The sequence below is a fragment of the Zonotrichia albicollis genome, chromosome 14, assembly GCF_047830755.1.
Source record: "Zonotrichia albicollis isolate bZonAlb1 chromosome 14, bZonAlb1.hap1, whole genome shotgun sequence".
Lineage (NCBI taxonomy): Eukaryota > Metazoa > Chordata > Aves > Passeriformes > Passerellidae > Zonotrichia > Zonotrichia albicollis.
Genome location: NC_133832.1, coordinates 11,544,220 through 11,562,258, shown reverse-complemented (window position 1 = coordinate 11,562,258; position 18,039 = coordinate 11,544,220). Strand labels below are relative to the sequence as shown.

General features: G+C 39.1%; 1 long non-coding RNA gene across 1 annotated transcript in view; it reads left to right on the top strand.

Annotated features, from left to right (window-relative positions):
* Positions 1-4,581: 4,581 nt before the first annotated feature.
* The window catches only part of LOC141730835 (uncharacterized), a 67,586-nt gene continuing 54,128 nt past the window's right edge, over positions 4,582-18,039 (top strand). Inside the window, exon 1 of the long non-coding RNA XR_012582548.1 lies at positions 4,582-4,709. This is a non-coding gene — a long non-coding RNA (uncharacterized LOC141730835). The remainder of the gene's footprint in view (positions 4,710-18,039) is intronic.

The window sequence follows — 18,039 nt, the reverse complement described above, 5'->3', positions numbered from 1 at the left end:
TCAGGAAACATCTTTTTTCTTGTGTGCTAAGAGTTAGTGACTGCTGTTAGAGCCCAGATAAAACCTGCTATTTGATATGCTCTGTGAAGTAGCCAAATTTTAGTCCTACCTTGATACAATGATTACAATTTCAGAAAGGCAGCTTTGCCCTTGAATTGATGCAGAGGGGAAAAGTCAGTTCAGTCTCTCAGCGTTTGGGGATTTTTGTGGTTTTGGGTTTTTTGGCCACGGTAAAATCAGACGAGCAATATTTAAATTCTTTCTACGTGAATTGCTATGATCTTGATTAAAGTCTCAGCTTTAGAAAGGGAAGTCAGTAAGGAATACTCACATTTCAAAATAGTTCTGCTTCAGCCATTTCCCAGGTTGGTTAGAGAATGCTCAGTACCTTGTCACCTGGCTCCCATTGCTTCCTAAAATGCTTACAGGCTGGAACGTTTCACCACGAAGGACAGTAAAATTCCTGAATGTAGTAGTGCCCACACTTGAATTTAGAATTCTTAGCATGGTTCTGGTTGCAGTGGGTGCATCAGCTCTCATGAGTTCAGGTTATGTGAGAGCAGGGAAGGTGAACTTGAAGGTCAGCCATGCCTTTGCTTCCAGAGAGCTGCAGTGCATGTGGTGTCCATGATGCTTCCAGTGCTTCCTTGGTGTGGTGTTTCAGCATCTGGGCAGCTGTCCAGGGTCCTGTGCTCAGGGCTGACTCACTGCAGCTGTCTTGGGCATCTGTCTCCACTGACTGGGCATAGCCAGCTGAACTTTTAGTTCATTATGTTAGATTTGCAGTCATCAACCAGAGTTTTGGTACTTGTTCTGATGGAAGCAAATGAAGAGAAACTATATTTCTTAGTTCAGTGTGTGACAGTGATTTCTCATTGTAACCTAACAACCATGGGTAAAAGTCTGTGCGGTCATGAAGGTGATTTTGTTATTTTTATTTTTTTCCTTCACTGATAAAAATTACCCATTGGAGAAGGTAGGGCTGTTCCTTTCTTCAGACTCAAGGTTGGGTTTTTGGCCAGTTTGCTATGCATGTGTCTGTGTGATAAGCAAGCGTCTGTCATGATTAGACAATGAAAAATCAGGGTCCTACAAATATGAGTTTATAAATAATCTGATGTATAAATTATACTAATAAGCCCATCCTCTTTATGGGCTTTAACATTTGCTTTAAAAATGTAGAATGTAATCTCTCCTGAAACAGAGAATTTACTTTGCAGTTATGATTTAGGAATGCTTGCACTTCTTTTATGTAGAGAATACTCCTGACTTGAAAGCCAAAATACAGAGGCTGACAAGTGCTGGCCCAAAAAGGGAAATTAGGCAAAAGATGCCTAGAGATCTAACTGCTTTGTTGCAGGTTAACAATTATAAAACTTCTGACAAATGTGTAAAGTTATATTCAGGGATATTTCTTTCTTGCTTTGAGGTTTTAATAGGCATTGCTCCTGTGAGGAGAGCAACATTTGTATTGGTCTCCTCCATTTGTGTTGTTTCAACATTCTCTATAGCTTAGAGTGTATGCATTTATTTCACTTTTCTTACTGGGGCTGACATGAATATTAGCTTAATCCAGCAATTTGTAAGATTTTTAAGGCACAGAAATCCACTGAATCATTCATTTTGTATGTATATCACAGCATCAAGCCTGTACAAATGAAATGTAAAATTCTAGAATCTGGCTGATGCAAATCAATTTTAATACTAAGAAGTCAATTTTTCTTTGGAGAAAGTCCCACTGCTACTTGAAAATAAAAATCAAAACAAACGATCGTCTTAAAATCCCATGCTAATGTATGAATTTCCCTGTCTATGAAATAATTTTAGTTGGGTCTAACATGGTTTTGTGGTAGCAGTACAATCAGATGTGGCACTGTGATTTAGGCTGGAATTATATAATTTTCATATGTAGCAGCAGCTGCCTCAGTGCTTCTTACTGACGTTGTAGTGATATTGAATACCACCAATTTAAACATTGCAGGTTTTGGGCTGGAAGTTATTCCTTGACATTAAACCAGGTTGGTGAACCTCACTAAATGAAATTCCTTGGCAATCAAATTGTCAGAGTGGCCACTTGTTCCACAATGTCAAAACAACTGAAGGGGCATTTGGACAGTGGAACTGATTAAAATGTTGGAATCAGTTTGCTACATTAATTTGTGGAAACACCCAAGCTTGAGTTGGTGACTCTATAATTTAATACAGTGTTATGGACAGTGATGTCACTGCACAGAATCTAACAAGGTTTTCTGTTTTAGAGAAAAAAATGCTGCTTATGTTCATTGCTGGTATTTTTATGATCTGTGTGACTAGGAAGGTGTGTCATAGGTGTGTCAGTAACTGTGGAAGAAAGAGCCCTAGGGATGGGCACCAGTCCCTATGGGACAGGGAACACTGAAAGAAGAGATTTGTGTGCTCTTTTTCCAGGCCTGGTTTCAGCATGAATATCAAGTGTGCTTTGGATAGTCTGTTCAGGCTCCATGCCAATTTTTGCTGAGTAGCTGCTCTTCATAGATCCCAAATTCTGCTGTTTTCAGCACAGGCACAAGAAAGGTGTCAGATGGAGCAGCAGAGCTGGATAAAGCAGTGACAAGAAACATAAGACTAAATAATTACCTGGGGAAGTGACTTCAGTGCTCTTTCTGAACCAAGCAGAGTCAAAATTTGAGTGTGGCACTATCAGGAGAACAGGGCTTAGACCACACAACTCTTCTATAAAAATGAAGTAATGGAATATTTCTCTTCCTATTTAGGAACTTTTTGAAAATAAATTATCCCATTACAAAGTAGTGAAAATTTTAAAAACAAAAACTAGTGTGATAAAAGACCTCCTTAAAAAATTACAAATTTCTAAGTAAAATTTGTTTATCGTTTATTTGCCTTTGTTTATATTTTATTATGTTTCTATTCCTTATCCAGACCATTGGCTTTCTTCTGAAAGATGCTAATTTCTATAGCCTTTTAGAGCATTTCTAAAGCAAATTAATTAGCTTGCTTCTAAATGTCAAAATTTTCTTGCACTTTCAGCATCTAGATGACTTACTGACATTACAGCCCTGAGAAAGAATTAGCCTATGGGAAGACAATTGATAAAACAAAAGATATTTAAAAGAGCAAATTATGCTTTCTCAAGGGGAAAAAAAGTATTTGATAAAAGGCCAGTGCATAAATTTAGTCAGTGCTTCCTTGCACTCATGTTACATACTCAATTATGTAGCTAATTTCTATCATATTTTACGAAAAGAAATTTCCTCAGAAGTTTGTGTACCATCTGTTTGTTTTAGCAATCACCTGCATTTTTTCTCAAGAGAATATTTGAATTTTGGCTATAAGGGTAAATATTTTATTGGAAATGAGGAAGGCAAGGAAAAATTGCCAAGTTTTCCTTTGAAGCTGCATTATTTCAGTTGACTGAAGATTTTTTTACCTTATTGTGGAATTTTCCTGCTTTAGGAAACAGGTTTTAAGGTTTCATTTTTTCAAATAAAATTTAGAATTTAGTGGTGAATGTGTTATCAGATATCTGGAAAGGAGCTGACTTTTCCAGTGAATATGGTGCTTTATGGAAGAAAAATAGAACAAATATATCATGAAGAGTGTCAGACTTCCTTGTATCTAGCCTGTGTTCCTGATAAAATCTCATATTCTTTTTTAGGAGGAATGATTTCTTCCAGGCAGTGGAGGTTTTTCAGTCTTTGCCTCTCCAGATCAATCTCCTTAGGTGTTGTTAGGTGGGATGCTAAATTCTATAACATAAACTGTTCTCCAAGGAGAGTGATACTTAAAGCAACTGCTTTGCTTCAGAGAAATGAAGAATCACCAGATTAGCACTTTAGTAATATCTAGCTTAAAGCTGTCCAAATTAGTTTAGTTCAAGAATAAAAGCTTAGCGCAAAATGTGAGATTTTGTGCATTATTGATCTCATATCCCAATTGACTGTATTCCATGAGTGGATGCATTATTTTGAAAAATTCTATACAATTGCAAACCAAGTTACAAAGAAAGATGGTACATAAATATTTAAATGATGCATTTGGGGGAAAAAATAAGTGGCAGCAGTATCTTCATGACACATATTTGACACGTGATAGCTGATGAACATGCACATTACTCTGCAATTGCATTACTCAGCAGAGAATAATTGCATTAAAGAATAATTTTTCAGGTGTTACAAAGGGGTGCTGGGGATCATTCACCCCAAACTCATTGGCCTTCCACTGTTTTCTGGTCTCAATCACAGCCAGTCACAATCTATCCTGTTTAGGCCTTTGGATTGCAATTGTTTGGGTGTAGTTTCACACGTGAGCTCCAGCAAATGTTTCATACCCAGGAATTCCTGGCAGGCACTCGGGACAGGGGAAAGGGTTTTACCTCTGAGGTGATTCCTGATGCCCTCTCCTGGGCCTTTCCTTAGGCTGACCAGGGTCACTCAGGGCTGAAATCCATTTGCTACCTTGCAGTGGCCTGATGGAGAAACAGGAGTTCCCTTCCCTGCTATGCAGGTGTTTTATCCTATGTGTCTTTTATCAATGCTTTCAACCACATTGTCTGGTTTGAGCTGTTTATTTGTGTTTCATTATAGGCTCAAGAGTTCTTCAAAGAAGCTGGATAAGGGGACATAAAAATGGATTTACCAGCCTCTCTATCTGTCCTCCTCTAATTGCTGCCTACACTAGAAGGATAAGGTGATGAACTCGGCTCTTTGGCAGTAAGTTGAAACAAATTTCTATCACCTGCAATTTTTGTTGGCACATTAACATTTAACTCTGATGTGGTGTAGGTCCTTATCCAAAGGGTGTGGTGTAAGAGGTCCTTAGCTGAGTGGTCTTACCCTGGTGCACCTTTAGAAAAGCCCTGGTAAAAGGGAGCTGAATACAAGTGTTGACTTTCTGAAATTCTGCACCAGGTAAAAATTTCCTGGGCTCACTTGTGTTTTTTGAGTGAGGAGAGAAAAGGATTTTCACTATACCCTTCCCTGTGAGGGTCTGCCTATGGCTCAGGAGAATAAGGAAGAGCAAGGGAACGAATTTATACATCAGAACTCACATCTGCAGGTGTTTAAACTTAAAGTCCTGATTTAAGGTTTCTTCATGGGTGTTTTAAGGTCTAAAGTGTGCTAATAATAGGATAAAGTGCATAGAAATGTAGGTTGTCATCTGTCAAATGTCTCTCTTTTGAGCTTCTTCATCTTTCGGTATTGATAAGTTAACACAATATCTGACCAAATATCTTTTGATTTCTGGCGATTTTTGAACAATATTGAGGCAGCTGGGAAAGAAGTAGAGGCTAAAAAACCTTATTCCCAGGAAAAGCAGTCTGTATTTTAAAATTTTTTACAGTGAATTAGCATGTATTCAATTATTTAGACTTCTAATTAGTAAAGTCTTTAGAAATCTTGATTACAACTGTCAACAATCATTCTGTATGTATTTTGACTATTTAAACTTCTCTCATCTACATCTATTTTACATTGTATTTTTAACTGTGCTGCAGTTCAATGAGTGCTGTGAGCACTCTCCCACAGAGCTCTAATTGCCTGGCTGCTGCAGATACCATATCAGCCCATCAGTGTTAATGCAGCAGAAAGCAAGTACCCTCGTGTCTCTACAAAGCCAGTTTAAGATATTTCTAGAATATACTCTTGAATTGCTTTTTCTTCATCTTATTTTAGATAACACTTTGACTTAAATAAAACTGCCTGTGGGGCATTGTAGATTGATCAAAAAGGCCTGTATTGTTCTATTACTTTTAATTCTTAGTGCTGCAATAAATCATTTTCTGCCTACTTCATTTACATTTTCTAAGTTCTTAATTTAGTTCCAGCACAGGATTGTCACAAATGGAAGAGTCAGAGATGTGAGGAGAAGAGTGGGGAGCAGTGTTTATTGAAGCAGTACATAGAGCAGAAAGGATTTTGGCTGAAATATGGAATTAGAAGCTTTTTAAGAATGAAGCAAAGGATTTCAATTTCCTTCCAGTCTATATGAATCAACAGAAATGTAAAATGAGGGCTGCAGTGTGGGGTGGAAGGAAGATTACAAGACACACAGTGTGTTAGGAACATATTTATTAGCAAGATTTTGACCTGCAATACTCAGATAAAAATGCCTGTGCATCTTCATGAAGCCTATGCCTTTGGAAGAAGTCACAGGGAAGATTTCTTTCAGGAACTTATTGCACTTCATACAGCTTTTCTTCTGAAATGGGGTATAAAATTTTTCTGTAGTTGTAATTATAGAAAGCAATTAACTGCTTTTCCTCTGCAAAACCGAACAATGATGTTCTTTAACTAAGTACATTTATTGAAAAACTAATATATTAAACTGAAGATTTACCTTTTTCTTCTTCCCTTTAATACAAAAAGTGTAGCTTTGCAATCCTATAATTATGGCTTCTCTTTTTTGGCATACAAATTGTTGGCAAATGGTTTTTCATTTGTTCTTTTGTGCTGAAATGTAGAACCTAGAAAAATTGTCTACTTCCTATGTATATACAACATGATTTGATTTCTGGGCATCTTAAATCCTCTTCTAGCTTGTTATCGCTGCAAAATGTGAACTATTGGAATTTTTTCTCATTTTTTAAGATCTTTTTAAATAGGCCAGAGTTCTTTCTGGGAAGATATTTTTGGGATATAGGTGTCTAGCTGATAATCACAGAAACATCAAGGTTGGAGGAGACCTTCAAGATCATCCAGTCCCTACTGAACCTAGCACCCCAATAATCACCCCTAAACCATATCCCCAAGGGACACATCAACTATGAAACCTTCAAAAACATTCAGCAGATGTCATGTGGCATAGTCTTCACATGAAATGCTAGAAACAGGCATGAAGTTTGTGAAACCTGTTTGGCAAACAGATTCTAAGGTTTGCCGTTCATCAGCAAGAAGCCACAGGTCTTGTTCAGAGAAAGAAATATTTCAGTGGGGTTGGGAGGGGGATGATGCTGTTTCATATCAGTTTCAGTGCTCTGGCAACAGTATGCAGCTATTGGGTGTCAAATTTCTGCATTATAAACTGCTAAAATTCTTCAGTTTTCATGAGAATGAGGAACCCAGCAGACACTCCCAAATTCAAGATAAGGGAAGTCTTCTGCATATGGGCAGACAAAGACTAATTTTAGCCATGGAAAGACAAATATGCAGAAAGCAATTGGATCAATTATTATTAGATTATTATGCTAGAAAGACCTTTGTCCTATTGTATAAATAGAAAAGAATTCAGAAGTTATAATTTAACAATTTATAGCTAGCAGCCCATAACTTCAGAAAAGTCTGCTCTCTTTTTGTGATGGCTCATCAACTTCGACTATGAAATGTGAGTTCCCAGAGGTCTGAATTTTTTAAAGCATGTGAAACAAAAATTGAGTTCCTAGCTTATTTCTTTGTTTTTCTGGAAAATATAAATTTATCTCTAATATTAAAATGTACTAAAGAGGACATAGTTCATTTATTCTATCATTCACTACAAATGTAAAAGCTAAATATTAGATATTTTCAGTGGGCAAACTACTGTGGAGCTGAAAAATGCAGAATCCATTTTAGCAAATGATGAGAAATGTTTATTTTGCTGCATGTCATAGGTCAATTTAGATAGTTTTCGTTCTTAGTAGGGATATATTGATTTTCATGCTTCTCCTATTAGTTAGAATGACATATACAGGATACCAAGTGTGAATTGCAGCTAAGGTTCATATATCACGGTCCCAATGCCAACAAAGACCTTTTTAACACTCAGAAAAATGGAAACAGAATTTAATAAAGGCCAATATTCAAATACCAACTTAATTGAGAAGCACAAAAAGACTGCTTTTTCTCTAATTTTAAATATTTCTTTATTGAAGTTGTGTCTGACTGCACTTGCTTTGATAGCTTAAGTAGCTTAGATCTATTAAAATTCTGTTACCTGTAAATCATGAATTAGGCCAAATAATACTATTTTTTGCTCTCCACACCTCTAAGCCCAGCAAAAAGACCAGCTTACATGTCTTGTGTTTAGGGGTATCTTCTGCAGCTGATCACACAGACAGATGTGCCAGATATGCCAGTGAGTCCAATGAGCTAAAGCTGTTCTTGCCTCCTCTAATTTCCAAGAGAGAGAAAATCCTCTAATTTCCAAGAGAGCACAAGTTTCAAAGGAGAGATAGAGAAATGAAGAGGCTGTTTGTAGTGATTAGGAGGAACAGACAGTGTCTTTTTTCTGGAATTCACTGTCTGCACTGGTGCAGAAGAGCAGCAGGCAGGAGCCGTGTGGGTGCTGTGATTTAACAGGAACAAAGCAGCTGTCCCTAGTGGAGCAACATCAGAGATCTATGAGCCTGGTGACTGTTCTCTCCATCTCCATTTTGTCTGTAGTTGTTAACAGTCCTTGGACAGTGTATTCAGTAATTTTATTTTCTTAGTAGGTAAGAGTTTTCTGAACACAGTAGACTTATGAAGACACTGAAGGCTGGCTGCTTACAGCATTCCATTAGGCTCCAGTTCCTTTCTGCTTCTGTATGTGTCTTGCCCTGAAGGGTTACTTTAGGTCAGGTCATGGTTAGGAGGACAAGGAGCTGCAGAGTTGGGCTGCCCAGAAACTTCTGAAAGTTTCAGAGAAGGATGCCAAAGGCCAGCATGGTTTGACATGGTGCTGCATGGAGCAGGGCCCTCTGTTTGATGGGGTTTGCTGTGATCCAGGCAATTAGTGGTGGCCAAAGCAGAGGCTGCTGGGACCAGTAACCTGTAACTACTGAACAAGACTGCTTCTGACTGATGGGCACCAGTGGGATCCTGAGCACGTGCATGGGTTGCTTTCAGCACCAGGGGTGTAGACATCAGTGTTGGGGTTAACCTGGAGCAAGGCCTCACCTTTGTGAACATCTGCAATCATATGCTGTTTCCAGAAAGTGCTAATGCAGAGAAGCATCTGCTCTGATGTATTGCTCCTCTGCCCACACAGCACACATTTTCTGTGCTCATGTATGATTTACATGGAGTTTTGACACACAGTTGTACTTAGAGATTAGTAAAATTGCAAATTTAATGTCTCAGTGCTTGCTGGGGTTTTCTTAGTTCAGAGAGATTCATTAATGGCTGGCTTCTTTCTACTCCTGTTTTTACCTAGCTTACATTAATGTCCTTGTTTAGTTAGCTTAGCTTTTGGATGGTATAGTCTTTCCTCCACAGCAATCTCATCTGGGAATCATCTCATTCTAGTCCTTCTTTCCCCCTCCTCCTTTATTTTGTTGGGGTTTTTTTGCTGGTTGCTTGGTTTTTGGTTTTTTGTAACGAGTATTTCAGGACCTGCTGCAAGCTCCCTTCTTGCTACAGACTGCAGCAGGAAGGGTTCATACATCAGACTCCTGTTCCTGTTGTTCCACACTTTTGTGTGTTATTGCATTGCTGTGGCTCTTTGTCTTCTATTTGGTGTTTGTTGGGTTTAGAGTTTGGTGAAATACAGCACTTGTGATTTGAACTTTTAGAGTGGGAACATGAGGTCTGCTTTCAGATTCTCATTCCTCCAGTTTTCATGAAAATGCAGCAGACTTGGGAAATCTTCAACTTACTTTGAGTGTACAAGAAATACTGAAATGCTTGGAGTGGGATGTTTGTTGTGAAGTAGGCACTCTAGAATAAAATAGACTTAAAGGACACGACCAATTCATAAGAAAAATTGATCTGTCCAGCCTGAGAAAATTGACACTAAAACTTAAAACAAATAAAATCCATCAAATTTTTTCTTTATTTTTCTTCTGGAATTTCAGTGCTTGTGGAGACTAGAGAACACTGGAGATTGATTGATTGATTGAGTAGTTCAGTATTGTACAAGAAGCATTTTCGTATGATCCCATCTGAAATGTCTTTTAAGGATATAGACTTGCAACAGTATAAGCTAGTGCTAAGAAAAAATGAACCTAGCCAGAATTCCCCAGAAATCCAGAAATAGGGGTGTTATTCAGAAGTAGAAAATTGATGCAGGCAGGTCTGGAATAACACATCTATCCCAACGCATAAATGCTCCTTAAATAAGCAATGAAATGCAGCACTTACACTTCAGGGAAAAATAATAAAGAAAAAGACATAGTTAATAAAGTGTAACCTTTCTGAAATAGAAAAAAGTATTTAAGCATTTCTTAAAAAAATTTTTATCAGTTCTAAGTATCTATTGGATTAAATTTACATGAAAAACATGTCCTGGAAGAGGCTGTCCAGAAATGTACCATTTTCTCTGTTAACAGAGAGAAGCAATTTATCTCTTCTCAGAAAACTGACTCCAATTATAGATTTTGTACATGTTACACTCAATATGCAGAAATCTGATCAGATCAAAAGCCTACTCACAGGGCACACCAGAATTACTTTGGAACAACAGCTTGCAATCTTTATGTAAATTCAAATGTGTCCCTCTATCTTGTTCTTCCAGTGTTTGGTGTAGCATGAAAAACTGCATACATCGTCTCTTTTGAAGGGAAATGACTGATGCAATTTCAATAAAGGTTACTAACAGCGTATTGTGAATCAAGTTCTATGAAATAGTAAGAGCTAGGTGGCAAAAAAATTTATCTTGCAACACTACAAATTCTCCTAGTAGAGAAAAACCTGCCTGTGGAGTGTGACCTCTTCCCCATAGTGGTTCAGAAGGCATTAAAATGCTTCTGACTCAAAATTTGAAGATTAGTTTATTCTAACTGATTTCAAGTACCAAGTGGAATAAATTACTTTAACATTTTCCTAACACATTTCAAGGCCACTCTTGAAACTTGTACCCTCCTTTTGGTTTTGTCCTTCGGGCCTGAAGGTCAGATAGAGCTTGTGAGGTCTCAGGGATAAATGTGCTGGTGTGAATAGAGGCACTGAGATGAATTTGGGTAGGGGTGAGAGAGTTAAGGAAGGTCTGCTATGAAATCATTGAGGGATATGTCCCAGTCCCCCAGTCAGATGAAATTAACTAGAAGGTTGGTATGTGAAAAGAGGTGCTTTTTACCTTTTGACATTACAATTCTTAAATACGTGAATTGTCATCTGGGCTACATAGCAAAACTTCACTGAGTTAGGTGGAATCTTATTTTCAGTTACTAGGAAAAGAGAGCAATTGTCCAACCTGGCAATAAAATCCAGGAAAGATGTTAAAATGGTGGAAAGAAACCACTAATAATGGAACAGAATTGGATACAGAGAGCAGACTGATGAACTGCAAAGTTTCTTTCATTAATCAGATATGTTTTGGGAGTGCTCTAAAACTATTAATTGTGCAGTTTCCCAGAAGGTTGTGCTGTAATGAATGGGCTCAGCCACGGGTGTTTGCTGCAGTTGTTCCATGCTGAGGTGCAGTTCAGGGCGCAGCCCGAGCACTGTGTCACTGAAGGTAGAGTTGCCAGGGAAGCAAAACATCATCAATGTGATACAAGGGAGGATGATCTGTGTGACTCAGGGAACAGTAAAAGAAGTTTCTTTGAGCTTGTTTTCACTCCAGAAATTCTGCAGGAATAAGAGATTCTGCAGAAATTCTGCAGGAATAAGAGTTGGATCTTTTAGCTCCATGGGAGCTGTAGTACTTGCAAGGCCATGTGTTTGAGAGGGGGACTTTATAGATGTCACATATATATTCCAGAAAGAAAAAAAATGTACTTCTTTTTTTTATTGTAATCATTATGATTTGTGTGTCCTGTGGTCCTTTGTGTGCCACTTGGTCAGAAGTGACACTGCTTGGGCTGCCAAACATTGCCCATTTGTGGCCACAAGCTGGGTCCTGCTCAGCTGGAAGCCTAGTGCCTGCGGACATTGCTGTAGGGTTTTGGCAAATACCACTGAATTCACTCTACAGTCACTACCTGGCTGGTTCGTTTGTGACTACAAATGCAGTTACAATGTTCATAGTCTGTTCACACCCAGTAGTGGTTTCTGTTCATACCCAGTATGTTCATACTCAACTGCAGTTATTCCTGTGACTGTCAAAATGGATCCCCAGCCCTGATAAAAGAGATTCTACTCCTGCAGAGGGACAAGAGAGAGAAGTTTGCATCCCATTGTATAAACGCTATAGGTTGTAAAGGTTTAAAATGCAAAACAATGGAAGTAATTGCTGAGATGTGTTTTTATCCAAGTGCGTAGATACCTGGTAGGAATGCAGAGATCTTAATGTAAAATGTTGTATATTCTCAGTAACTATATTTATAATCTCCCATACCAGCTTGCATTCTTCCCTTTTGTTTTTGGTTTTTTTTTTTCTTTAGGCTTGTCAGGAGGCTTTGCGTTTATTTTAATGATAGTTATTTTCTCAATCCACTCTAAACCATTATTGTTTGAAGTGTGCTCCTCTCCAGCTCTCTTTCTGAATCATTGATTTATATTTTCATTTTCATCTGGTTTTGACCACTTTTGCAGTGCTTTGGGAATTCAGAACTGTAGCTGAGGAAAAGTGGTGTAAAAGAAAAACAAATCAGTGTTGCCACTTCAGGCTTTTTTTGTTCTTGTTTGAGTCTCTGATACCTTTGCTCTGATGCTGCTACTAGGAGTGGAAAGCAGCATAATCAATGAGAAATCAGGCCTCTGATGCATTCAGGTAGGAACATAGCATAAACAAGAGCTATCACTGGGGCAGCTTGCTCTGTTGTTCAGATGTACCCAACAGAGAGTAAGAAAACCTGCTCTGTGGAATTGTTCCTTCTGTTGTTTGCAAGTAATTCCAGCCAGTGCATTGATGACCAACCAGCCTGACACTTTGGGACTTGAGCATACTCTGTCAGCCCCTTCATGATCACCTCTGGGGCTGTCAAAAGGCCAAACATTTTGTAAAATGTTTACTACTATTGTTCTCCTCGTTGTCTCCTATCCTTTTACCTGCTTTTCCCTTACATTGATTGCAAGTGAAGAAAAAGAAGTAACATGTTTTCTTCTGCAAACATCACTGCAGACAGGAGAGCAAATAGGAACCTCTTTAGGGAGCTGGCTGGTAAACTATAAACCTCCACAAGGAGCAATTTTGGTACAAAAATGCTTCATAAATAAGCAATATCATTGTGTTAGAAGCATTTGTGCATTTGTCTTTGCTTGCCATGCAAAGCTGTGTAATGTTTGCAGTAATCCCTGTTGCAGTGCTGGGCATGGCTGAGCTGCAAGAGAACAGAGTTCAGCAGTCTCAGTGGCAGCAGGAATCCTCAGCAGAAGTGAACTGCTTACAGGGTAAATGGCAGTCAGCTGCAAAACCTTCTCTTTGGAAAGATAATAAAAATCAATAATGGGCCTGCTAATGTAGAAAGGACAGCAAGAGGCAGACATTTAATTTAGTTAAAAAGTAATCGGAAAGGAAAGAGCCAGACTAAATAACCTGTATAATTAAAGAGTTTAAAGGGACTTCCAACTGGAGTGTGCTGCTTTTATGTGTGTGGGAAGTAGGAAACATACATGTGTATATACTGAGCTAAATTTAAATTTTTTTCTGGCACTACCAAAGCCTTCAGCAAAGGAAGTTCTGCTCTTGACAGTGATGCAAATATTAAAGCAATCCAAAGATTATTGTTATATAGAAAAATCAATGAGTCCCTTAAATGCTCTAAAGACTGAAAGAAACAGGAAAACTCACATAGAAGAAAAGGAAGGCAGAGAATGGGCAATGAATAAGACACTTGCTGTGAATTGTTAGAGGAAGAGGAAAAACTGGCAGACAGATTGTGACTTTCTCAAATGTCATTTTTCTTAAACATATTTCTCATTCTTCTAAATAGCTCACTGTGAAGCAGTTTTGGACTCGCATGCACCCATGCTTGCAAATAGAAATGAGTAAGAGTCTGGCTCACATCCCCTCCCACAGTAACCACACCACGAGTCTGGGTTGTGAGGAATCAGTGAAGGGATGTACCAGTTTGCACTGGTCTCCAAAAGCGTGGGCAGGGCTTACCCTCCCTGTCCACTCTCCCGCAGGGCGTGGGAGCTGCTGCTGGGCTTTGGGTTGCAAATTTCCGGTTGGAGTGGATGGGCAGAAGCATTTTGCATTTTGATTAGCTACCCTTCATTCATTTGCAATTTTCTGATTAGATGTGATAAATGAAGGTCTTTCAGAACTCTGCCAGGTTTTCCTGTTGTGGGCCGACTGTGCCTCCCTTGCCTCCAGCCAGGTCCAGCTACTGGGGGCTCACAGCCTTTGCCAGAGAGTTCAGAGCTTTGTTGCCTGATAGAGTGAGCATTTTTGCTGGGATATTTCTGAAAAGGACAAAGTCTAAAAAAAGTCCTTCCCAGGGAAGATCTTTTAATTTTTCTCTTTTTTCATCATTAATATGTGAAACAGGTTTTTAAAAATTGTCAGGCTCATACACAAAGCAGAAAGATTAATAAATCTTGAAGAAAGCAAAATCTTGATGAATACATCTTGAAGATGTAAAGTGCTAAAACATCTTAATGCAAAACTCAGCTGCTGCTCCACACTAGCATTGCTTTAGTAACTCAGTTTGGAGTGGGAAGATTTCTCAGAAATATGACTATTTCAATGAACTTTTTGCAAGATTTTTCAAATTCCTCCAAAGTCTAGAGTAATGTTTTTGTTAGAGGTCATCTCTCAGCAGAAGCACTTTATTGAATTGCTGATCTTATATTTAACAAACCAAATTCAAGTCTGAAAAAAAGGTTCCCAGGACCATTCCCATGATCCCTTCTGATCACTGACGAGATGGATGGAATTTAGAAAGTCGTGACGGTTTGTTCCAGCTTGTCATATTTTGTGTCAGTTTCTCAGGTACTTCTTCTGAACCATCCACAGTGTTTTCTCACTCAATCTGTTCTCACTCAATCTTCATGTTCTTCCTGCAATAATTACAAGCTGTTTATGACAAATTGCTGTGCAAAGTAGCAATTTTTTCATGTTTACCACCACCACTTAGCTCACTGGAGTGACTGTTTGGAGAGGAAAAAGAAAAGTTGAATGAATGTAGACAATACAAAACCCTGCTTTGCCATGACAGCAGATGCTATTGATGGATTTTGGTTTCCCTTAGAACCATAAAACTGTTTAGGTTGAAAAGGACCTCTTACATCCTCAAGTCCAGCCATTAACCCAGCACTGCCAAGTCCACCACTAAGTGCTACATGTGCATGCTTTTTGAACACTTTCATGGATGTGATTCCATCATTTCCATGGGTAGCCTGTACCAATACTTAACCACCTTTATGACCCTGTAAGATAACCCTCTGATTTGCAGTCCCCCTCTATCATGTCATGTTTTCCCCTCGCAGCCAGGGCCCCTGTTTCCTCAGTGTGAGGAGACAGAAGACTCCTGGTGAGGTGCACCAGTCACTGGTATCTCACTCACTGTGCTGATGCCTTTTGCCTTGAAATTAGGTCTGTTCTTCCACATGAGTCCTGCTGTGTATTGCTCCTGAAACCAGTGCATGAACATCTCTATCTTCCTGCTGTCTTTCTCCTCCAGGAGCAGTCTTGTTACCTGCCTTGAGATGAGACTGCTCAGCAGTGCTCCTGCCGTTACTCAGCCTCCCCTTCTCAAGTTCCTTCAAACTGACAGCCCTGGCTTCAAGCCAGTGTCTCTCATTCCCAGTTTTGTAAAGACAAAACTGCTGCTTCCCCACCTGGAATGGTCTTGCACGTGTGGGGTTTGATGGAGCAAGCTGGGCTGCTCCCTGCCCACCACAGCTTTCAGCATGTCTCTCCTGTGGTTGTGTAATCACTTTATCCTGTCCCTAAGCAGCACTCTTGTCTCTAGGCATGAAGCTGGGAAAGCCTTTGGCTTCCTCTGCCTACGTTCTGGCTGTGCAGCTCTGCTGCCATCGTGCTGGGCTGTCCTCCTGCAGGCAAGCTCCTCCTGCTCTGCTCTGCCCAGTCCCTCTCTGCCTGGGCTGCGAGCCCTCTGTGCCCTTGATCTGCTGTCAAACACCTCAGCTTTAAAACAAAATATGCAAACGAGAGGGGAACTCTAAGGATGTCCTGGGGACCCTTTAAAATGCTCTGGGGACCTCCTTTCGTAATTGCCTTCCTTTCTGCTATATGGTCATCTGCTCCATAGCAAAGAATTAGGGCTTGTATATGCAAATTCCGTCCTTCTACCTTTACATAAAAATTTTTAGAACCATTTTAGAGCTTTAAATCCCAAGTTTTAAGGTGTAATATTTAATTTGACCTAAAGTATGTACTGTGATGAGCTCTGTAATAAGCAAGTGACTGGACTGTTCTGGATTTCTTTACAGTCTCTAGCTGCTCTCACCAAGTATGTGCTGCAGGCCCAGCTGGGTCCAGCTCCGGGAGTTTCCTGTAATTCTAAAACTGAACCTCTATTGGTGCCCAGGAGTTAGCTAATCCCAGTTTGGAGCATCCTACATGTTACTTTAGACCACTTCATATTTTATAGAGTCCTTAAGAAGGACAACACTGGGTATTCAGTGAGAGCTTTTGCAGCAGGGACATGTTGCTTTGCTCAGTGAGTTAAGAGAGCAGTGAGAGATGCAGAGAGGAAAGTCAGGGAGCAAGGTAGAAGGGAAAAGCTTTGAACAGATGCATCTCTTCTCCATAGGAAAGGACTGTGTAGGTGGGCAATAAGCTTGCCTGGATCTGGCTTGTTGATTCTTGTGGTTTTTTGCCAGTCATTTAATTTTAGAAAGGAACAGGACTTGGAAATTTAACTTGTAGGTTGCTCTGCTGGATTTGGGTATTCCTGTTGTGCTTTTGTTTTAGCACCAGGCTTGGTAATTCATATCACAGAATGATTGAATCTTCAGATCCCAGATTGGAAGGGATTTAGGGTCATCTGGTCCAACCACACTTGGCAAAAGCACAGCCCAGAGAAGGTGGTTCAGTATCTTGTCCAGCCAAATCTGAAGTGTCCAATGTTGGGGAATCCTGCAAACTAGACCTATCATGGATGTTTGTATGAAATTTCCCTTAATTTCTGTCATTACCTTGGTAGATAACTAGTACTTGGATTCTTAGTCCTAAAAGTTACTCTATAAAATGTAGATTTATTATTAGCTGGGGTTCCAGTGTAGGGATCTGAGTAATAAAGTTTATATACATTTTAGGACTTAAAAGTGAGTTGCAGTTTTATGCTGACAACTGTCGTGACTGATATGACTCAGATATGAAGGAATAGTAGTATCAAAAATAGATTGGGCTTTCTGCAAACAAAAGATTTTTATATGGTTTAGTCTGATAGTTGTTTTATAATAAAGTTAAATAAATGCAGAGTTTTCCAAATGTGAATAGGGTTCTTAATACTTTAAGTTAGAGAGGAGGAAAGTTCATTTTTAGCAGTAGTTTAGGTATTGTGTATTTTTATTTTATTATAAATTAAAATTATGTAAAAACACCTACAACCTTGGACTTTATTGCCTTTTTATGTACTGCACTAAATAAGCAGAATATTTTTATTAGAAATGCTTAGTTTAAAAGGAACCTAAAGGTGAGAGTGGAAGCTGGATATCTTCATTTTAATGGTAGTAAGGAGATTTTGCTTCCTTTATAGTCACAGTGAGAAATTAATTTCTCAGAGTCAATAGTCCTGGGATAATTCAGTGTGCAAAAAGGGGCAGAAAATAATTTCTCATATATCTTGGCGAAAGTTCTTTCTTTTTTTATCTGTATTTTTAAAGAAGACATTTTTAAAAAACAATGGGAAATAATCCATATTGTGGGGGCTGCAGCATATTTATAAATGTAACTGCTTTTGTTACCAGGGAACCTGTCTGACTCAGCTAAGCTTAGCATTTCAGCAGCTTGTTCTTTCCTCCCATTCCTGTTCTCCATATGATTTGAGGCACATAATGACCCAATGTACTTTATCAAAGCAGGAAGGGATTGTCGTGGGTTTCTTTAAGTTTTGGTAATTGTACCAAATTTCTGCGTCTTGTTTCCTCCAGGGTGGCAGGAGGAGGCACACACCTCCTGTGTTTTACTCCAGTGAGAACTGCTGGTATTTCTGCCTAGCTGCACATTGGCTCACACATCAAGGGTATGGATCTAACACATCAGGAGTGTAGCTGGAGCAAGCAGGACCTTTGCAGAGCTTGGCAGATTTCGAATATCTCTAATTGTAATAGCACCTTCCTTACTGTGCCC